Here is a 23,311-nt window from a genome sequence, read left to right as displayed (position 1 = left end):
CCACATTTAAAGCTATCAAATACAACTTTAGCTCTCATTTTAGAAAACCATCTACACAAATCGTTCTCGAAGCGGCTTAGATCTGGTAGGGGAGGTGTAGGTGCAAACTTGTGAGACAAGAAAAAGACATAGAGTTGCTCTTTACTAAGCTCTTTGTCTGTAAGATTTACAACTGTTCTGGACATGTTTTCCATTGACAAGTCTTCAACCTTGGGAAGAGTACCTTTGATTAACGTCCTCTGATGTCTGTGGGATGTAGTACGATTAATCTTTTTTCTCTTCCTTCTTCTCCTCTTCTTCACAGGTTTAGCATTATCCACATATGAAGGTGCAACATAAATAGCATAGTCCTTATCTCTCTTCAACTTAGATTCATGACGCTTGGTTATATATATATATATATATATATATATATATATATATATATATATATATATATATATTTGAGACATTCAGTGAAACAGTAAAACACGAAATTCACATTAAGCTATCGATTGTGTAATCTTTACATGTCTCATTCTGAAAGCAAGTTTATTAAAATAACTGTTCTATGAAGTAAATTAAAAACATGACAAAAATAGATCAATACTGAGATGGGAAATTTGTGAGTAAGTCTCATTCAATCATAAGATATAAACAAAAGATGCAGAGGTGAAAGTAAACATCAAAATATATATATATATATACAGGACCGTCGACGAGTCCAACTCGGTACTCAACGCGCGTCCTGGTAGGTTGTAAACCTACAAGCTCTACTTGCTCTACTTTGGAGGACTTCGCCGCTTCGACGCGCCGCGCAAACTAGTATTCTTGCTTCGCACCGAAGATCGTTTTATATTCACATTTCTATTTAAAATTCAATTTAATGTATAAGTCAATAACTGGCCGCCAAAGCCGCGCATTCTTGAAAACAGGATTAAATTGTTCATGATTATACGACAAATAGAAATAAATTTAAAACTATCTGTGGTTTTTTTAAAATAAATTACAAATTATAATCTTACCTAAATCCAAAGCCAGCTTTGTAAAATTTACTATTAGATCATAATAATATCGTCAATACTCAATATTTACAATGCAACATTTCATTAATCTACATACAAGCGTACTCCAGCCCCTGCACGCATCCGTTCTTATGCGGCGCGGCTCAAGCTGCGCACGCACGTATTATTTTATACTTTTTGCTTTCTAATAAATATCGTGTCAATGTGTACGTCTAAATGTTCATGTTTTGTATAAACCGAATCCAATTGAGATTAGTGACAAGGATAAGGACCCAAGTGCCTGTACGGCTTTTTCGGACCCCTGTGGACCACTACTCTTGAAATCGCTCTACAACAGTACAACTATTGAACATTTATAACTGTTATATAATATATAACGTCATTTGACAATTATTATCATTAATCTACAATCTAACTGTCTTGCTGAGGGGAGTAGTAAACGCTTCACAAACTAAAATACTTACAACATACAAAATTTAAAACCATCAACACGGTTATAGTTAATATCAAGGGCCAATTTGGTATACCGCTATTTCGTTGTAATATCTAGTATATCTTCGCATCTTAATACTATAATGAAATACAATAGGATACATGTTTCGAGAAAGAAAGGTTGGTCCGATTATTAACAAAAGTAAACAAAAGTCCATCAGGGACTCCACGGAGTCGAAAAAGGTACACGGCTGCTGTCTGGTGCTGCTAGGCATTTGTTGATCAAGATGTTTTATTGTATTGGTTTTTGATGATTCTATTGTTCGTGACTAATCAAGTTCTAAGTGGGGGTATAAAGTGCTGCTTAAGATACTTCGTCATCTCATGTCCAGTATAATGAATAAGATAGTAAACAATACAGTTTCAGTAGTTGACCCATACAGTTAAGTCCGTCATAACTCACAATTGTTTAATCATCTGTCAATAGTCAAAGTCGTCGTGTGTTTAGTCGCTGAGTTAGCAGTAAGATAAGTTGTTACGCGCGCGCGCGTTTAATCCCGTCGACGTGAGATGTGACAATGAAAACGCTACAGAATTATTGTTTTCGCGCGTTACGTAGAATTTACTAGTGTGTAATACTGGTTAACACTGGGTGTACACTGAGTGTAAGTCGCTAAGTTTCATATACGAGCCGTTGAATATTTCCAATTTTGAGTGTATCGTGAGCATGTTTTACAGTGCAATTGTTCAGTACTAGTGTGTTTGTGTGTATATATATATATATATCATCTGTGGAGTATGGTGTGTGGACTGTGGTAAATAATGTGTTTAGTTGGAGTGCAGTGGTTGCATGTATGAGGAAAGATAAGTGGTTATTTTAGTAACTCACATTAATCAAAACTTGAGCTCATTTGTGGCAAAATTAAGCTCACACCAATCAAGTGTATCACGCTTGAATTGCAATTCTTGTAAAGCAATTTTCAATGTATTCTTGAACCCGTTTGTCGGAGTATTAAAAATTATCTTACTTGATGTTTGTCGACAGCTGTTCCACATGTAGGATGATTGGTAGATGAATTGTGAGGATGGTTGTGATGTGATGAAATAATCCTCTCGTCGTGGTGACCTGTTGAATGATGAGTACAGTGATAATGGTTCCTCTAACTTATTAATTTTGAATAGTTCTAAGAGACAAGTGTACTTATACAGGTTGTGAACAGTTAACAATTTCTGATTCTTAAACAAGGGCTTAGAGTGTTCTTTTTTCGTAAAAGTCCACACCTAGTCTTTGCTCACCAAATGGTCGTGTCCGGGCACAAGTTCTAAATTTTTCTAAGTAAAACAAAATTTTAGGTAAAACAAAATTTAAATTTTATTGCCATTACAATGAATAATGATATCATAATAAATATAAGTAGACATCCGATAATAAACTTGTTACATCCAGTACAACCCAAGATGTCAGCCGACGCGACTTACAAAAATAAAGAAAGCTAGCATGTTATGTTCATTGTTCATAGTTTTTCTAACGAGCATGCTTAGCACTTAGGCTGTACGGAAATAGCTTTAATTCTACGTCATATCAAAAACTTTACGTCATTTTTGAGATACAAAAATAAATTTTAAAATAAATAACTCTTTTGCTGTTTAGGCGCGGCACCGCGCTTGACCCACATGCTATACAGTGTGTAGCAACACAGCGCTGAAAACAGAAGCTGAATGAGCTATAACATATAAGCGGCGCGTGCGCCGCGCCTAAACCTAAAACCATAAACTTTAAATATTGTCAAGATATTAAACGAGTTTTGCAAAATAATATAGCATGCTGACTTCGTAGGATATTACAATTATACCAGTGCCAGTTCCAAATGTGAGTCAGCGCTTAAACCAAAAGCAGTTGGCAAAAGGAGCCAGTTGCCAGAAGTAAGCTTCTTTATCCCCAAATAGAATTCTTATACACTTTTTCTGTGTTTTAAAGAGAGGTTCGAGTCGGTTGTTGCTAATACCACCCCATACAGATATTCCAAATCCCAAATGTGATTCGAATAAAGTATGATATAAATCCTTATAATACTGTTTAGGGACAATGTGTCGTATTCTGCATAACTTACCTACTTCACATTTAAGTTTTGAGTTAAGTGACCGTGTGTGAGTTTTCCAATTAAGTTGATCATCGATAATGACACCTAGAAATTTAGCTTCTTGGACTTTTTTAATGACAACATTGTTCAAAGTTAATATGTTCTCGTCATTTTCTACTTCCTCTTTGACACGTGACGGTCTAAAGTGGATAGAGAAACAAATTTTAGAGATACAAATTTAAATTTTGATCTTTATTACAGATTAAACATATCATATATAACCATAAAAGCCGCGCGTCGGCTGATTGCCTCAACTTGGATTTGTAGTAATTTCAGTTTACAGAAGCTGAAGGACGGCAGCTCAAAAGCCCCAGTGAACCATCGGAAAGATCAAGGACTCGAGTGCCAATAGTGGCTTTTTCGAACCCATTTTCGCCGAATTGCTGTGGCCCAGATGAGCCGCGCCCTGCTGCTTAACGGCACATGATGGTTTTTGTTTAAATACTTATTTAAATTTAAGCGATAATTCATTTGGTGGTTTACAGTTTTTGAATCATGTTCATCATTTATTTTTCGTTCAATTATCACGTGTTTACAATTCAGTCATACCATGCATTATCATTGAAATAGGTTGATTTAGTAAACATAATCATATGAGTAAACCACGGTGTTATTGCAAAAAACCATGACAAGGGTATCAGACCTATATTAATCTAAGAGACGACACAAAACGAATCATCATACAACAAATTTTAAAATCCTGCGGCACAGGATCCTGTTGTTTTCCTACTCTACCTCTCCCAAACCCCTCTCTCCTTCTCCTCTCTTCAGGTTTATTCTTCAATTTTTAAAATTAGATAGCAGATATATTTTCTTTTAAATGAAGTAATGGCATTATACATTGTTTGTTATCGTGTGTATGTTGTGTATAGTGTTTGCTGACTGGGTATATGCGTCTCGTCCCATGGGTGGAGTTGTAGGCTGAGTATGTGTACAAATCTCCTTACTTCGTATGGTGAAACATTGAAAGGTTTGCCTTAGCCTTTGGGACGAGTGTTTGCCCAACGGGGATCCAAATATATGATTATCATGGACATTACTTTGACACATAAACTAATCAAACGACTTTAATGATTCCAGAAAATTTTACTAACTGCATTTAGCTAGTTTATAGTAAATACACACGATCGCAGAATAGAGGAGCACAATTGGGTTCCCTGTTCTGCGACTGTGTTTCCTCGGTGGGCCGACAGGTTTTTGTTGTGTAGTAGTGCTGGGGAAAAAAACGCTTTAACTATCAATGAGAGTACAAATTTTTAATTCTTGACCTTAGTGCCACAGTTTCTGTGGTAAAAACAAATTTATAGTTAAACGTTATATATTGTAGAAGGGCATGATTTACTCACATCACTAAGCATCTGGATGGATAATTAGCACACAAAGATAAACTGACCTTTAAACATGACCACCAGCTATACCACGTAACCATAGCTCCGAAATAAATAAATTGCTCTACATCTGGCCTGATCCTATCACATTGTGGTCCCCAGGGGTTCGGTAAAGCCCTTACAGGCAACTGGGTCCTTTTACCAGCCACAATAAAATTGATCATGCCAGTACTGTCATCTTGTCATAAACTGTAACCAACTATTTAAAAATTAGATATCTTTTGCTAAATTTTAAATTTTAAGTCATTGAGCAATCTTCTCAATTTTAAAATTTTTAAGAATTATATTTTACCCTAACTATGATGTGGTGGCATTTCATGTTACAACCTATTCCTGATACACAATTAAATGGAATGTTAATACAAAATAAAACTCGGAATTATAATAAATAAACTGAAATAGAAGGTGTTAATAAATTAACACTAGATATTATAATAATTCACTTACTCACTAACCTCCCTAGACCTGTACCCGATTCCCACTATAAACTAACTACTAACTAACTACTTACTAAAACTACTACACTAAAATATCACCAAATAATATCCGAACTAAAAGTCTTTACTTCCTACTAAAATATACTACTAAAACTATGTTTATACAAATTACACTTCTTCGTTACTATCTTCTTTCTTCTAGTTGACTACTACTTACACTCCTAGCTACTGTTTACTATATCTTCTTATCTTCGTTCCACACTCCACTACAATACTACACACACACACTAAAAACACCTGAAATATGATTCATAAGTAATACAATAAATATGAATCATTTACAACATAAGAAATATATAAACCTACAACTATCATCAATCAATATAAAAGAATAAACCTAAACTATAACCTACACTAGAACCTACCGGTGTTCTACTACACTATCCACGAAGGACTTCGCAGGCTGGTACACCTTCTACACAGCACTGTTACTCTAACACACCTTCTGTTACTCCTTCCTCGTTGGATCTCTTCTTTACCTCTTCTTCACCGTGACACCTTCTCACATTAGCTATAATATATATTTATAATACAAAGAATAATCTTAGAACTCATATATTATAACACTCATCCCAATTTAAAAATTTTTTAAAAAAGCCCGAAAACCGATCCACCAAAATACAAAAAGAACTGTCGTGCACAACACGCCGCGCCGTTCTAAATTTCAAATTTTGCTAGTAATAAGCAAAATTTTCCTCTCACAAAGGAAAAAAGTCTACTTAAAAAATCGTTTAAAATCCACGTCATTTTAAAACTTCCGTCTCAATCATCTGAATCAAAAATTATCAGATTTACAAAATTCAAAGTACCCCATAATACTGCAGAATTCTGCAAAATCATAACTTACGATTAAAAATGGTGTTTTCACCGAAACTCCCTTTTTAAAACATACCGTTTTTCTTGAGAAATTGCTGTGTTAGAATTTTACTAGAAAACTGATTAAACTGGAGCTAGGTCAATATTCCGAAGAATAAGCCGACAGTTTAGCAAAACCTCTCTTAGTTGAACTGGAAAAAAGCTTCCACCAACTGTAACAATCAAAATATAGGTTATTGCTCAACTGTTTCTAAAACTCAGTTTTCCAGTAAGATACAAACTAATCAACAGCTTTAACAATATCTTAACATGCACACTCGATATTTATATTTTATATGAATTGATCTATTTGTTAGCAGTGTTAAAATTGATACTGACAGGTACTGACTAACTGACAAGAAATTAACTGCGAAAAAAAATAAAGTGATGTTAGGAGATAGGACTTTGGCACTGAAAATTTGTTGTTAATAGTTACCAGTTCGAGATCATATACTCGACCTGAAAGTTTAAAAAGTTTCCGTTCATGAAGATAGGGATCTGTAATTCGGGGTTAAAATTATAGGAAAATACGTAAATGAGGTTAACTTTACACAGTGAATGTATCCAATTTTCTTAGTTTAAAATACCCAACTTTCTAAAATTTTAAAATCTAACTGTTAGGAAACACTGCCACACTGCAGTTATCAACATCATAACAGGTGATGTTTGAAATATTACAAATTTCCCTGTCAAAACACTCGCTGTTAAACAGGTTACAAAATTGAAAATATACATGAATATTAAAACAAGCGTTTAAATATGCACGTAAAAAGTATATAAAATTCCCGTTAAAAGTTGTAGTTTTGAACTACAATACAAAACTATAGATAAATTCTTGTAAAACAAATCTGTTAAAGTAATTATTAATAAAATGACACAAATTGGTAAATTACATTACACGTGTTGGTAATTAAAATGACATGAATGGTTCTTTGACACTCCTGAGTATAAGCTCAGGTCTTTGATGGTTGACACTGCGAATTCTGGAACAGTCCTGTCTCTATTTCTTTCTGACGATCTTCTGCGTTGGGACCTTTTTTGGGACCTGTTTTGGTACTTCTTTCGTGACTGTGAGTTTGTCTTCTTTTGTACAAAGCAATCTTTCCACCTTTTTATCAGTTAGGTCGATTACTTGAGCCTCATCCTCACCATCAACGTGCACATTATAGCTGTTCTTTTGTGCACCTGTCGCCTTTCCTGCTCGACTGTCTATCAGCCCACATTTCCATTCTTCATTGTCTCCATCTCTGAATCTTATTGTGTCACCCTTTTTCAGTATGACTGCGTTTTTCTTTCCTTTAGGTTGTTCTTTACTTGTCCATTTCGGTTGAGTCTCTTCTTCTTTGATTTCAACCGGAGGGGTAACCTCTTGTGGTATAGGTGTGATTTCCTCTACTTCAACTGAGGGGGTAGCCTCTTGTGGTAAGGGTGTGGTCTCCTCTTGTCGTACTGCTGTATCAACTTCGTCATTAATTGCTGAAGTAGATGTTGAATCTTCTTCTGAGTCTGAGTCTGAATAATACACAGTCTCGTAGAACCAGGTCGCTGTCTTTGTCGGGATTCTTTTCTCTCCCTCACTCTCATGAGAATCACGAGTCTTTGCCTTTGGATGAGGTCTTTGCTCTTTCTCTGGTACATCATCAGTTTGTGAGCTCTGTTCATTTTGTACTATCCTGCAGGGGTTAACGCGGTTAAACGCTCTTCCGTTTATTGACACCACTAAATGCCCTGATGTAGTATCTAAAATGGGTTCCTCTCCTCCCATTGCATAAACTTTTTTCTGCCTCATGTCGATAACAAAACGAAAGTCATTCATCATTTGTCTTGATAGTAACAACGGTATTTCACTATTTACTACATAAGTCTTCAGAGTGAAGTTTCTTCCAAACATGTTTACTGGTAGTGTTACCAGTTGAGTAGATGTTACCCTATTTCCGTCTCCGAAGCGGAACGTTGTTTCACAATGTTCAGTCTTTATCTTTATAGCTTCTTCTGGTGATAACGATTCTTTATAGATCTTTAACCATTGCTTTCCACAGACAGTAGAACTTGCTCCTGTGTCCAACAGTGCTTTATTCACTGTTTCTTCGAGAAGAAATGTGCATCTTTCAGCTCTTTCTGGATGGGCTATTGCTGATTCCAGTTGTACTACCTTGGTTAAAAACGTCAATCTTTTACTGTCATCTTCTTTCTTTCTTTCTGGAGTGAACTTATTATAAGGACACCCGATTACTCGATGTTCAGGCGAGTCACATATTAGACAAGTTGTTTTCTTGAAATTCTCTGCCTTTTTCATAAGATGTTGTTGTTGGTAGTAGTTGGGACTTTGTCTTTGGTAGGATTGTCCTGTAGGTCTTTGTCCTTGAAACTGTTGCTCTGACGAGTTAGGTCTTTGGTAGGATTGATCTGATGGTCTTTGTCTTCGGTATTTTCCACCTTGGAAATACAGAACATTCTCTTCATCGTCTTTTTCTCCGTCACTAGTACTGCTATGCTGGTTTCTCTTGTCACTACCAGACGAACAATATCCGCTTCTGTCACTAGCTGAGCTGCTGCTGTGGTAAGAATCTTTGGTATAAAATACTGGTTCTTCTTTGATTTTTATACCACTAGAACTAGCTGCTGAGAAGTAAGGATTTGCGTTCTTTCCTTGATCATTGCTGGTACTGCTAATAATTCCAGAACCATCTCCAAAAGTACGTTTCAGAGCTTTTACCATGCCATCATACGTAAGCGTTTCTGTAGTTGCTCGTATGAGTCTTTTCTGTTCTGATGTTAGGCTTGCTTGGTGAAGTAACTTGAATGCTTTAATCCCGTCCTCATAAGCTTCTTTGTCTGATCTAAGAGCCTTTAGGCGCTTGTATTTCTGTTCAAATGATCTGATGTATTCGTCAATACTAGTTTCTTTAGAGCGGTTGTACTGCTCAAAGTCTTCTATGGCTTGAAACAAATTTTGCGTGTCATCTTTCAAGAAGAGTTTGTCCAACTCAGTTGTCAGCTTCGCTACAGTTCCGAGTTCTTCAGGAGGAATCTGTATTGCTGCTTCGTGAGCTTTTCCAGACATAAATCCAATCAATCTGGCCGCCTGTTGTGCTTCTTTAGCTTGAGTTCCAAGTACCCATATATTGACTTCTTTCTTCCATAGACCATAATCTGTCGCATCATTCAATACTGGTATTCTTTCACTACCCATCTTTACTTTACTTTAAATCTTTACTTTTCTTTTACACTTTACTTTACTTTTAACACTTTACTTTTCTTTGACTCCTGATGGTTTTCTTCCTGCTACCACTGTTACAACCTATTCCTGATACACAATTAAATGGAATGTTAATACAAAATAAAACTCGGAATTATAATAAATAAACTGAAATAGAAGGTGTTAATAAATTAACACTAGATATTATAATAATTCACTTACTCACTAACCTCCCTAGACCTGTACCCGATTCCCACTATAAACTAACTACTAACTAACTACTTACTAAAACTACTACACTAAAATATCACCAAATAATATCCGAACTAAAAGTCTTTACTTCCTACTAAAATATACTACTAAAACTATGTTTATACAAAATACACTTCTTCGTTACTATCTTCTTTCTTCTAGTTGACTACTACTTACACTCCTAGCTACTGTTTACTATATCTTCTTATCTTCGTTCCACACTCCACTACAATACTACACACACACTAAAAACACCTGAAATATGATTCATAAGTAATACAATAAATATGAATCATTTACAACATAAGAAATATATAAACCTACAACTATCATCAATCAATATAAAAGAATAAACCTAAACTATAACCTACACTAGAACCTACCGGTGTTCTACTACACTATCCACGAAGGACTTCGCAGGCTGGTACACCTCTACACAGCACTGTTACTCTAACACACCTTCTGTTACTCCTTCCTCGTTGGATCTCTTCTTTACCTCTTCTTCACCGTGACACCTTCTCACATTAGCTATAATATATATTTATAATACAAAGAATAATCTTAGAACTCATATATTATAACATTTCATACTTAACTAAATTTCAACTTTGAAAGTAAATAGATTATTAGTGACAACAAAATTATAGTTTAAGACATCCATTCTGCATTGTGTTTCCAATATTAGAATTTATGATATGTATTGATTGAATAATTGGTAATAAATTTAACTTTTGTTTTATTAACTTTTGTTTTATTAATACTATTGTTCGACAATACAAATTTCTATTGAGATTGCTTGCAAGAGATGTAAAGTATTCACAAAATTTGTTAGCAATTATTCGTCTGCAAGTAATTCTCTGGCCATCTATGACAAAATCGTCCTTACGTCTAGACATATTCTTACCACGGAGTTCATTGATAACTTCCCAGGTCTTTTTTGAGTTCATGCTGTACTTCTCGAATTTTCTAGTATAGCACATAGCTTTTGCCATATTTATTGAGTTTTTGAGAAACTTGTCGAATTCCTTGTAGCAGATGTGCTTGTTTTGATCCCCGTCAGGTAGTTTTTATGTACAAGTCTTCTTTCATTCGAAATACAACCTGGCTTTCTTGTCTATGGAATTAATTAGCCCCTGGGTAATCCAAGGGTTAGTTATGCTGTTGCGTTTAGTGGTTCTAGGAGTGAGAAGTTTGCAAGACAAATCTATCTTTTCTTGAAATAACTGCATGAAAGAGTCAAATGTGTCACAGCTGTGCTGGAACCTATCTATATCGTTTTCTATTTCAAGACAGAGCTTCTCTAGGTTAGCATTACAATAGTCGTAGTGTATGGTAATTTTGTCTGGTGAATCAGGTTTAGGCACAGAGTTAGGGGGAAGCTCAACAAGAGTGAATACAGGGTGATGGTGGGAGACGACATCTGGGTCCCTACCCTCGCACAAGATTATTCTCAATTTTCTTGTTGTGTTCCACAACTATACTTCTGTATACTTCAGTGATTGGGCTGATGACTCCAGTGAAAGGGCTGGTGACTCTAGTGAAAGTGCTAGTGACGATGAGAAAGACCATAAACCAGGGATTCCTTCGGGAGCATGTAAGATTATATCCAAAGTTTGTTCGCCAATGGGGTGTGTCTGGGTGTCAAAGATCTTCAAGGTGGGTGCTACTTGTGATGAACTCTAGAAGGATGGGGTGGTAATACTCGGTCTGGCCGTCTGGAAGCCCATAGAATTCCAGTTCAGAAACCGAGTAAGGAGGTGCGGCTACTGATGAGAAGCCTCCTTAAAGTTTATTTGGGTTAGAAACGACATCTGGGTCCCTACCCTCGCACAAGATTATTCTCAATTTTCTTGTTGTGTTCCACAACTATACTTCTGTATACTTCAGTGATTGGGCTGATGACTCCAGTGAAAGGGCTGGTGACTCTAGTGAAAGTGCTAGTGACGATGAGAAAGACCATAAACCAGGGATTCCTTCGGGAGCATGTAAGATTATATCCAAAGTTTGTTCGCCAATGGGGTGTGTCTGGGTGTCAAAGATCTTCAAGGTGGGTGCTACTTGTGATGAACTCTAGAAGGATGGGGTGGTAATACTCGGTCTGGCCGTCTGGAAGCCCATAGAATTCCAGTTCAGAAACCGAGTAAGGAGGTGCGGCTACTGATGAGAAGCCTCCTTAAAGTTTATTTGGGTTAGAAACGACATCTGGGTCCCTACCCTCGCACAAGATTATTCTCAATTTTCTTGTTGTGTTCCACAACTATACTTCTGTATACTTCAGTGATTGGGCTGATGACTCCAGTGAAAGGGCTGGTGACTCTAGTGAAAGTGCTAGTGACGATGAGAAAGACCATAAACCAGGGATTCCTTCGGGAGCATGTAAGATTATATCCAAAGTTTGTTCGCCAATGGGGTGTGTCTGGGTGTCAAAGATCTTCAAGGTGGGTGCTACTTGTGATGAACTCTAGAAGGATGGGGTGGTAATACTCGGTCTGGCCGTCTGGAAGCCCATAGAATTCCAGTTCAGAAACCGAGTAAGGAGGTGCGGCTACTGATGAGAAGCCTCCTTAAAGTTTATTTGGGTTAGAAACGACATCTGGGTCCCTACCCTCGCACAAGATTATTCTCAATTTTCTTGTTGTGTTCCACAACTATACTTCTGTATACTTCAGTGATTGGGCTGATGACTCCAGTGAAAGGGCTGGTGACTCTAGTGAAAGTGCTAGTGACGATGAGAAAGACCATAAACCAGGGATTCCTTCGGGAGCATGTAAGATTATATCCAAAGTTTGTTCGCCAATGGGGTGTGTCTGGGTGTCAAAGATCTTCAAGGTGGGTGCTACTTGTGATGAACTCTAGAAGGATGGGGTGGTAATACTCGGTCTGGCCGTCTGGAAGCCCATAGAATTCCAGTTCAGAAACCGAGTAAGGAGGTGCGGCTACTGATGAGAAGCCTCCTTAAAGTTTATTTGGGTTAGAAACGACATCTGGGTCCCTACCCTCGCACAAGATTATTCTCAATTTTCTTGTTGTGTTCCACAACTATACTTCTGTATACTTCAGTGATTGGGCTGATGACTCCAGTGAAAGGGCTGGTGACTCTAGTGAAAGTGCTAGTGACGATGAGAAAGACCATAAACCAGGGATTCCTTCGGGAGCATGTAAGATTATATCCAAAGTTTGTTCGCCAATGGGGTGTGTCTGGGTGTCAAAGATCTTCAAGGTGGGTGCTACTTGTGATGAACTCTAGAAGGATGGGGTGGTAATACTCGGTCTGGCCGTCTGGAAGCCCATAGAATTCCAGTTCAGAAACCGAGTAAGGAGGTGCGGCTACTGATGAGAAGCCTCCTTAAAGTTTATTTGGGTTAGAAACGACATCTGGGTCCCTACCCTCGCACAAGATTATTCTCAATTTTCTTGTTGTGTTCCACAACTATACTTCTGTATACTTCAGTGATTGGGCTGATGACTCCAGTGAAAGGGCTGGTGACTCTAGTGAAAGTGCTAGTGACGATGAGAAAGACCATAAACCAGGGATTCCTTCGGGAGCATGTAAGATTATATCCAAAGTTTGTTCGCCAATGGGGTGTGTCTGGGTGTCAAAGATCTTCAAGGTGGGTGCTACTTGTGATGAACTCTAGAAGGATGGGGTGGTAATACTCGGTCTGGCCGTCTGGAAGCCCATAGAATTCCAGTTCAGAAACCGAGTAAGGAGGTGCGGCTACTGATGAGAAGCCTCCTTAAAGTTTATTTGGGTTAGAAACGACATCTGGGTCCCTACCCTCGCACAAGATTATTCTCAATTTTCTTGTTGTGTTCCACAACTATACTTCTGTATACTTCAGTGATTGGGCTGATGACTCCAGTGAAAGGGCTGGTGACTCTAGTGAAAGTGCTAGTGACGATGAGAAAGACCATAAACCAGGGATTCCTTCGGGAGCATGTAAGATTATATCCAAAGTTTGTTCGCCAATGGGGTGTGTCTGGGTGTCAAAGATCTTCAAGGTGGGTGCTACTTGTGATGAACTCTAGAAGGATGGGGTGGTAATACTCGGTCTGGCCGTCTGGAAGCCCATAGAATTCCAGTTCAGAAACCGAGTAAGGAGGTGCGGCTACTGATGAGAAGCCTCCTTAAAGTTTATTTGGGTTAGAAACGACATCTGGGTCCCTACCCTCGCACAAGATTATTCTCAATTTTCTTGTTGTGTTCCACAACCAGATATCACACCAGAAATAAGGGATTGGTCTACTACATTGGTGTGGATATTGTCAATACAAGTCCTGGAACAGCCAGGCATTTGGTGTGTTGGTACTGATATGGTTGGTGTGAAGCCGTTGTTGAATATTATTTCTTGGAATTTGTCCTCTGATGGAGATGGGTCTTTCAAAATGTTGACATTGAAATCACCAAGAATGTATACTTTTTTGCCATTCAATTTTGAGAGAATACGAACATATGCTTCGTTGAACAGTTCAAGTGATGCGTTTGGGGGACGGTAGATAACCCCTACAACAGTTGGGTCTTGCAAGCTAGTGATAGATACAAATAGTGATTCTATGTGTTCATTACAGAGAGATAAGCCAGTAATCTTGTTAAAGTTAAGGGAATCGTGCAGGTAAAGACACACTCCTGACCCTTTACTCTTGAACTGGTTTTTCTTTTGACAAAAGTAACGTGATTGGTAACAGGAGGAGTATCCGTTAAGCTGATACAGGGCTCCATTTTCGGGATTGGTGTTTGTTTCTGCAAGGCCGATAACAGAGAATTTGTGGTCGATACAAGACAGCTCAACTGCAAAGTTGTCAAAGTTGGATGCATTTCCATCAATGTTAAGAAATAATTTGGACAAATATTTAACTGAATTTTTAGGTAGGATGGTGGCATTCAACTCTTTTATGGAGAATATTTTGCAATTTTCAAGAACCTTTGAGCTATTGTAGATAGATTCTATATAATTGACTGGCTCATCATCAATGAGGCCATTGTTTGCAAAGTGGGGAGCTTGGTAGAAAGGGTTGTACCGAACAATATCATTGGCATCAGTGCATATTTTGCAGTATGTTCCATCTCGAAATTTGACTATGTTATCATCAGTTTTGCATTTTTTGTGCATTATTTTGTCACACATCTGACAAATTATGAATGGATGTCCAGCACGCACACGTCTATTGCAGCAGCAGCAAATTTCGCATATTAATTTGACTATCATGACTGAAGTACAGATCTACGGGGACGTGGGGAAAATCTATTTTGGGCCTTGGCAACAGCACTGAACAACCTCCCATCAACTGGGCTACCTAGGATCTTATGGGCAATTGCCCCGGGGGAGAGTTTAAAGATACCGTTTGATCCAAGGTGGATTGGGTCATCCGGCTTCTTGTATCTACAGAACTGCTTGTTCAGTAGACCCTCTTCATCGACAAAACTATCAAAATCTAAAGTTCCTATCCTAGTGTTAGTATTACAGTAACCAAATAATAAACTATTAAATTCCATGGCTCTGTCATTCAGCCAGGAGGACCTAGTTGGTAGGATGGGTGAGACTATAACTTTAGAATATGGACACAAATCACAAATATTCTTGAGCTTCTTCGTCAGCTCATTAGCCCAATGTTTAACATCACCCCCTCCCCTTTTAATATTATTTACACCACAGTGTACTACAACGTTCTTGTATCCTACACAAATAGCAGGGTCTAACTGATCTATTGTGAAACATTCAACTCTTTTTCCAGGCAGTTTGTGACCAAATGTCCCTTTCCCTGCACCAAACCTGAGGAACCGGGTGTTTGAGTCACCAATAATCAATGTTGCATTGGTGCTGTTGCTAACATAACGGAACGTTATACTGAATCTTATGTCCCTCTTCTCAGTGCTCTTATCTATTCTGTGGTCCCAGAGGAACTGGGACTGCTTGCTCATGATATAAAGACTGCGTCCCTCTATCGTCTCAATGACTTCCCCATTTGTTGAGCCTTTCATTGAGAACTTAACCGAGCACTGGCTTCCTAAGGATACTGTGAAAATCGAACTGTCATGCACAAGCGAGTTCTCGTTGTCCGAGTGTTTGGGGAGAAAGCTGCTCTCATCATTGTACCGGTTGATCAAGCATTGATTAATAACTGTACCAGGGCAATGCTTCTTTATTCTTGAGGCAAGTTCAACAAGAACATCGGGGAGGTCTTCTGATTTGGGCTTAGCAGCTTTTGCCCCAGGGTAATCATATGGTTCTCCAAAGCTTATAACTCCATGCCCATTTTCTGAGTTACAGTCAAAAGCATCTTTCTGTTGATCAAGGAAATCTAAGAGCCCAGAGTTCAAGGTGGTATCAATGAATTCTGGTACATAAGACATAATGTGCTTGGACTTAGGTTCGTCTGCACTTGATGGCTTCTGTGCATCCAGTAGGAGTTGTTCATGGTCTGATTCGCAGGCTGCTGGTGACCCTATGATAAAAGGAGGTAAGGCCAGGTCAGGAGTGGACACGTTGGAAGACCTACTGTTTTTGAAACAGTTAATATCAAGTTTAAGTTCAGCAAGCTTGGAGTTGATGGAGTCAAGAGTCCTAAGATGGCTATCGTTGTCTTTCAAGCTTTTGATGGATATTTGGATGGCTTCTAAAGACTTGTGTATAGAGCTTCCGTCAGAGATAGTATGACCCATTGGAATGCTGGAGGGAGCTGACAAGTATGACGGGGACTTAACGTCGTGGTCACATTTCTTGCCACTAACAACAGCACAAACACTTTCAGCAAGGCCAAGCAAGGATAGGAGACCCTCTGCCAGGGTGATTTTATTAAGAGAGGAACAACCCTTCACCATAGATGGCGTTATGATTCCAAAGTTGTTCACTTCAACTTTCAAAAGGTTAGAAATGTTAAGCTTGATGATATCTATCTCTGAGCGCAGGCTCTGCGAATGAGTTAACAAAAAGTTGTCGAAGGGGGCAGACCCATTTGAGAAGAAACTAATAAGGCTGCTACAGTTTTTATTTTCCTCTGATTCATGAAGTATTTTGTCGACGTCGTTCAGTACTTGAACATCAATATCGGCAATGATATTTATAGTGGGTGTAGTCTGGTCCAGAACCGTAGCGGGTGTAGTCTGGTCCGGAACAGGTTGTGGACTCTCACACTTTTCTGGGTGAGTGTCGTTGGATGTATCAATCATGGCGTAGAAGCGTTGAGGGTACCAGACAGACCAGGGGGCACCTTCACGTCCAACCAGCACACTCCCTGAAAAGAAAGAAGAGCAGATAGCAGTTTCGAATGTTCTGTATTGGAAGAAAAAATCCAGTTTACAACAATGAAAGTGTAAACGGGATTAGTCAAAATGATTCAAAAGATTGAAAAATTGAACAGACTGACGGACTACGACACATGGGACAAGAGAGTGAGTGAGTATGAAAAATATGAGGTGGTTGGACTGGCAAGCCCTATCATTGAATCAGAATACATTACATATATAATCCATAGGCCACATAATATGTCAGCCTGTTCTTGGAGCACAGCCCCAAAAGTTATCAGAAGTGATGTTCAAGTTAAAAGTTTAAAATTCTTTCAACACTATCTACACATTAATCAGGGTTGTCCAATTGTCCAATTGTGGATTGTGGTGTGAATGGAGTTATACATTGCCAAACAGAAACATTATTCACTACAACTACTTAACTTCTTAATAGGTTAAGAGTGCCAGTCTTCTGTTTCAGCACCCCCTGGACCATCATAGTACCCCCGATGCAGTTGACTTTAGCAAGCCATGGACATATTGGACATCCTCAAATTATTTGTTATATAGTAGTGTTGAAAGTATTAAAACTCTTGAAAGTATTAAAACTGGGCCGCGCTCAGCCTGTCATTCCGCCTAATCTGAGATTAGTAATCTCTATTCTATATGTTTATGAACATGATAGCCTGAGGTCCCCAGGTAAGTTAATTGACGATGTCAATTCATCTCAGCTCGGCGCGGCACAGTAGCGCTTCTCGCCGACCTAGAAGCCTCATTGAGTGCGCAGCGCAGCACAGTAACGCATCGCGCTACAATGAATTTTGGGACTAAAAGATTTCAGGTTTTTGTCCGTTGTTACTAGACTAACCCAGCGCGTGCTATTTGTATCACGACGTGGCCCTCATTTTCTTATCACCGCTAAAGTACCGGGGCGAAAGCAGCAAACCCAGAAACAGCCGCACACTCGTGCGCGGCGGGCCTACAACGTGCACCAACGGCTGTAATAAAATTTTGAAAAGAAAGCGACGCGCGCTACTTTTAAGAAATTTAAACGAGAAACATCCGTCAAAAACAATCCTTGAAATCTAAATAATACAAACAACGAACAAATTATGTTGTAGCGCGATGTGTTACTGTGCCACGCCGCGCGTACCACTGGACAGGGCATTCACAGGCGTAAGGGTACTCCGCGACCAAGCCCAGTCTCACAGTGACAAGAGCATCTCACAGATATGCCAAACTCATGAGAAAAACAAAAAACGTGAGTACAACGAAAGATTCCTGAATGTAGAGAAAGCTATGTTTACCCCACTTGTGTTCAGTACAACAGGAGGAATGGCATTGGAGGCATCACAATTCTTAAAGCACCTTGATGAGAAGAAGGCCAAAGGTACTGTGATGAAATGTCGTTTATCAGACGCAGACTGCGAATCGATCCGGTCAGAACTTGTATCATCGCTATCAGGGGTTACGGTGATACAAAAAAGTTTACCACCCACTACAAGAAGTGATTTGGACCCTAACCTGCGATCAACACTCCTAGATTATTAAAGGTCGGGAGTGCTTGGTGGGCGTGGGCCAGAATCGCTTGTTAGTAAAACAAATTTTTTAAATTTTATACCGTGATTTTTAAAAATTTCTATTATTACATTTAATTTAATTTATTGGCTTATTCATTTTTGAGGGTGTATAACCTTAAAACTAGGCAATTACCATTGTTAGAATTATCTGTGTATACTGTTTGAATAATTTTTGAGTATGTACTCCTGTTTATGGCTGCAGCACCATGCTCCATATCTGACACTGTGCACAATACTGGGAGATAACTTCCAATTATATATATATTATAAACCTGTGCCATGTGACTATATCATCACATTTGAAAACGCAATAAAATTAATCCAGTCTCGTTACCATGGTGAACAGCATTGCCTAGCTTTATATCATCCCAACCCTTTTACATTGACATCTACTTTGGCAAAGCATACTTGATGCAAGAAAAAACACAACTTTAAGATGTGAGGAGGATGTGAGGAGGATGAGAAGAGGAGGATGAGAAGACAATTTTCAACAGTCTTCTTTATACATTGGTTACAACAACCATCTTCCCAATCTCATACCCAAGATGAATAAAATTCAATATGTTTATAACATCAACACCTTTACATTTATAGTTGAATCATATAATTATTAAATAAAAATTAAAATTCTCATTCATATAACGCTTTGAGTGAAATCATGTAATCATTCCAACAGTTAACTCTTTTTATAGGTTACCACAAACATGGCAAGGATTTCTGTGATTCTTAAAGAAATCAAATCAGAGTTATTCTTCCCTGTTCCATGTTTACAATGCAAAGGTTCCAAAACATGTTGTTCTCCACCAACATCTGCAAAGGATTTAATTTCAAAGATGCGGTACAGGGATCAGATGAGCAGGAATAATGGGAAACATCTTCACACATTTAGCAGGTAGTTCAGATTTAAAATTTCGTTTTTTATGTATGTTCTTGTTTTGAAATATTGCACACTTTGTTAAACAATTTGAAATGAGATGTCCTTTTTTTTGTAAATACATTTTTAGATCAGATACTATACCCAGTATACGTATGCAACTTATCTATATTTTGCAGGCCGTATTTTACTCTTTGGGTGATGCTTGTGGATACTTTGGTTCTTATAGCAGCACTGTGCAGTTTTAGTTTTGCACCAATAGGAACAACATATAAACCAATCAAAAAACAACTGTTAAGACACAATCTTGCCTATGAAACTGTCACTCATATGCAGCAGGAGAACTTTTGGATTGGTCCAGAGTATCAAGCCTTGATTCATCTTGGTGCTAAATATGCTCCTTGCATGAGAAGCGATGTTGCAATCTTGGAAATGGTAAGATGATATTATCATGGTCTTAAGGTTCAGGGTGTGAATAATTTATTGTAATGTACTAACAAAGATACAAAATGGTCTACTCGCTCTCAGTATTGCAACTAATATCAATTCCATTATTTTTAGGCGGAGGCAGAAAAGAAGGTTGAAGATAAAACTGGTTGCTGCGTAAGAAAAGATCTGAATGTTTGTTGGCAATCCCTGTCTGAAAATTGCACCAGTGCTTTTTCTAACTTCTATGAAAGCAAGGTGACTTTGGAATTTCATACAATATAACTTAACAGTAATAATGATCTGAGGAATATGCTCAAAGATAAAAATATCATTTACAAATGTCCCATTAAATGTTAATTTCTGATAGTATCGTTTTTAAAAACTCTTCATTCTTCGACATTGGTTCAATTTCTAAATTTACGTTTGCATGCATTTTTTCTCAGATCTGTGGCATGAGTCGAGAGTTTTGTCATCATCCCGAAGATAAAGCTAATGACTCAGCATGGAAGGGACCCATAACAACTTGGCCCACTCACTGTGAGGTCGGAGAGAATCGTACAATATTCAGTGAGTCATATTTACCTGTCAAATAGTATTAATAAAATTGTCACGTTTCAATGTTTCAATGTCATTGTCATCTTCAAATTGCTAACATGATTAAAACTACAATATAAATCAACATAAATGTATTAATTCGAGTTTTATTACGTTTTGTTAGTTAAAAAAATGTTCCGTCCTTTTTTAACACATGTGGTCAGGAAGAGAGAAGTCTCCCACCTTGGCGTGCGAGGTAACAGCTAGACCTTGTTGTTTTGGACTTCAGGGCCAGTGTGCTATCATATCTGAGGTTGGTGTTATATTGTCCTTCGTCATGACCTGACGTAAGTTTTTTTTCTTGACAAATGAGAATCGAAAATTTATTGAAATAATAATGATTTATACGAGGCCTTGAATTGACAAGAGTATATAACTTCTTTTTAAAAGTTTGATGATCGTTTTTATATTAAAGATTTGTTTTCCAGGAAGAATGTGCGTTTAGAAGCGGATATTTCCACCCTCATGCTGGTCTGTGTAGCAAGGTTTGTGTGACACTAATTCATCTAGGTGACTCATTCTGAGAAGTTTCAAACATCTCTGGTATATAGTATTATTATTTATACTGGGAAAGTTTGGTTTTACGTTCAAATATTGAATAGCTTTATGTCGTATGCGTGCAAAATATACAATTAATCCTGATTTATGTCTTATAAAAAGCACGGAACAATTGTTTGAATAGCTTGACATTTTTCAATATGAATATTAAGATCAGCTACGTACCTGTGGAATTACGTTAATACATGGTATTTATTCAGAATATTTTGTTCATAATATATTTTGTTTCAGGTTGATTGCGTTAAACATGTGTGTGGTGTTGACGTATCAGGGCTATATCAGTTTTACCGGTTCTTACTGCCTATATTTATTCATGGTGGCATTCTTCATCTTCTTACTAGGTAAACACATCATTGTGAACAAACATTATCTTAATATTATTATTAGATTATCTTAATATTTTACTGGAAATTAATATCTAGTTGGTTACTGCATTTCAACAAGGCCAGGGTTTATATGTGTATGAAGTGTTATCTCACTTTTCAATTCTGCTATGATAATATATGCTATGATAATATATAATATTAATAGCTGTTCTAGCGGCTGAAACTTTTGAAAATCACACACAAAACCCACAGTTTGGTGTTTCTGTATTTTATTGTGCGCCCCTACGAAGAGGGGGTTGGCTGGTGGAGGACAGCTCTGGTTTATTGTGTGAGCGGTACTGGAGGCATCTTGTTATCTGCTGTTCTTACCCCTTATCAACCAATGGTGCGTTTTACTCAGGATAGTTGTACAGAAAAAAACTTGATTTACCGTACAATTTGGGGAAATAATACAGTTAATCGGGGTTTTACTTTACTACATGTTCATAATTAATAACGATTTTTTTCTCTTTTAAATATTTAGAAGTTTTTTGTTTTTATTAGTAACGCTATTAATTCTTCTGCTATATACATAGTTAGTAAGTATTATTACCAAAATAAGCTGCCCACAGAACTAAATATGAACCCCCCTTCCTTTCAGGTAGGAGCATCAGGATCCTTGTTCGGTATCATAGGCTCCCACATAGCCCGGGATATAATAAAGATACGAGAATGGAGACAAGGGAGGAGTTTACTAAGAGAGCATCAGACCAGGAAGATGCTGTGTTGGCTGGGTATCTGTGTGTTCCTTCTTATACCTGGCCTCCTCCCCTGGATAGATAACTGGGCTCATGTGGGCGGGTAAGTGTACTAACTGGGGGGGGGGGGGGGGGGGGGGGAGGTCCTAACAGTGGGGGTGGTCCTAACAGTGGGGGGGGGGTCCTAACAGTAAATGCACCCTCTCCGGGAGGCGGGAGTTATGAGGTAAAGGACAGTACTGAATTTTATGTAAATAGTTTATTTTAAATCACTAGTGTCATGAAGTAGAAGTAAAAACACACGATGATTGACAGGTTAGTGTTTGGGTTCCTCGTATCCATGGTAACGTTGAGACATGAAGTACCACGGTGCACTGGTGACTACCTAATACGGATCACTGTCAGGATTATTCTGGCTTCTTTTGGTGTTCTTGCTGGTTTTCTTCTTACATATCTTTTCTTCTTAAAACAGGTAAGTACTGTTAAACTATGGGAATTGTTGGTTACAGGAAGCTATTTTAATATCTTGAATTGAAAATTGTAATTGTGGTCGGATGTTACAGCTGTATTGAAATAACCCAGGATATTTATACCAAGTTAAACCTTGGTTTCTTTAACTGCCTCCCATTCACCTCAAACTTCTGTAAAGACACCTACATGGATCTACAACCAAGGATCACTAACGTGTAAAGTCCACGTCTTGTAAGGTTTGTTTTTTTTTTTTTTTTTTTTTTTTTTTTTTTTTTTTTTTTTTTTTTGAGTGGATTGTTAGGGCCCTGGCATTTGCCGACAAAGCGGTTTTTATTTTTATGTTTTATAATCCTGTTGATTTGTATATACCGTTTTGAAAATTTTTCAAATCTAAAAAAAATCTAATCTGTTAATTGATCACGTGGTTTGTTGGGGTGACGTGGTTTTTATCCAACCTTCTTTAACCAAGTACAACTGTTTTCAAATTCCCCTTGAAAAATGTATGCAATTTGATGGTTTAATAATTTTAACCAGAGTGTTTAAATTCAAAGCTCGCGATTCCTATCAACGAAGATATCATAATTTCAGGTCGAAACTGCTTGGTTTGTTATCAGATACAGACAGATTGACAGACCAAAAAAATAGCTGCTCTAAACTTGTTAACTGACAAACAGATAGACTGACAAACAGACACACTGACAAACAGACAGACTGAAAAACAGACAGACTGACAAACAGATAGACTGACA

General features: G+C 37.9%; 1 protein-coding gene and 1 long non-coding RNA gene across 2 annotated transcripts in view; both read right to left on the bottom strand.

Moving 5' to 3' along the window:
- The window catches only part of LOC134816272 (SH2/SH3 adapter protein Nck1-like), a 38,769-nt gene extending 21,198 nt beyond the window's left edge, over window positions 1-17,571 (bottom strand). The window contains exon 1 of the mRNA XM_063825031.1: window positions 17,545-17,571. The gene's annotated coding sequence lies outside the window, so the exon portion shown is untranslated. The remainder of the gene's footprint in view (window positions 1-17,544) is intronic.
- LOC134816644 (uncharacterized) lies at window positions 5,345-7,603 on the bottom strand. Its single transcript, XR_010160430.1, has 2 exons — window positions 5,828-7,603; window positions 5,345-5,699 (listed from the first exon to the last, which is right to left on the bottom strand). It is a non-coding gene; the product is annotated as an uncharacterized LOC134816644 (long non-coding RNA).
- Window positions 17,572-23,311: the final 5,740 nt, after the last annotated feature.

This window comes from Bolinopsis microptera, chromosome 6 (assembly GCF_026151205.1).
Source record: "Bolinopsis microptera isolate Bmic1 chromosome 6, MBARI_Bmic_1.0, whole genome shotgun sequence".
NCBI lineage: Eukaryota > Metazoa > Ctenophora > Tentaculata > Lobata > Bolinopsidae > Bolinopsis > Bolinopsis microptera.
Note: the sequence above shows the minus strand (reverse complement) of the source record. Positions and strands in the feature narration are given on the sequence as shown.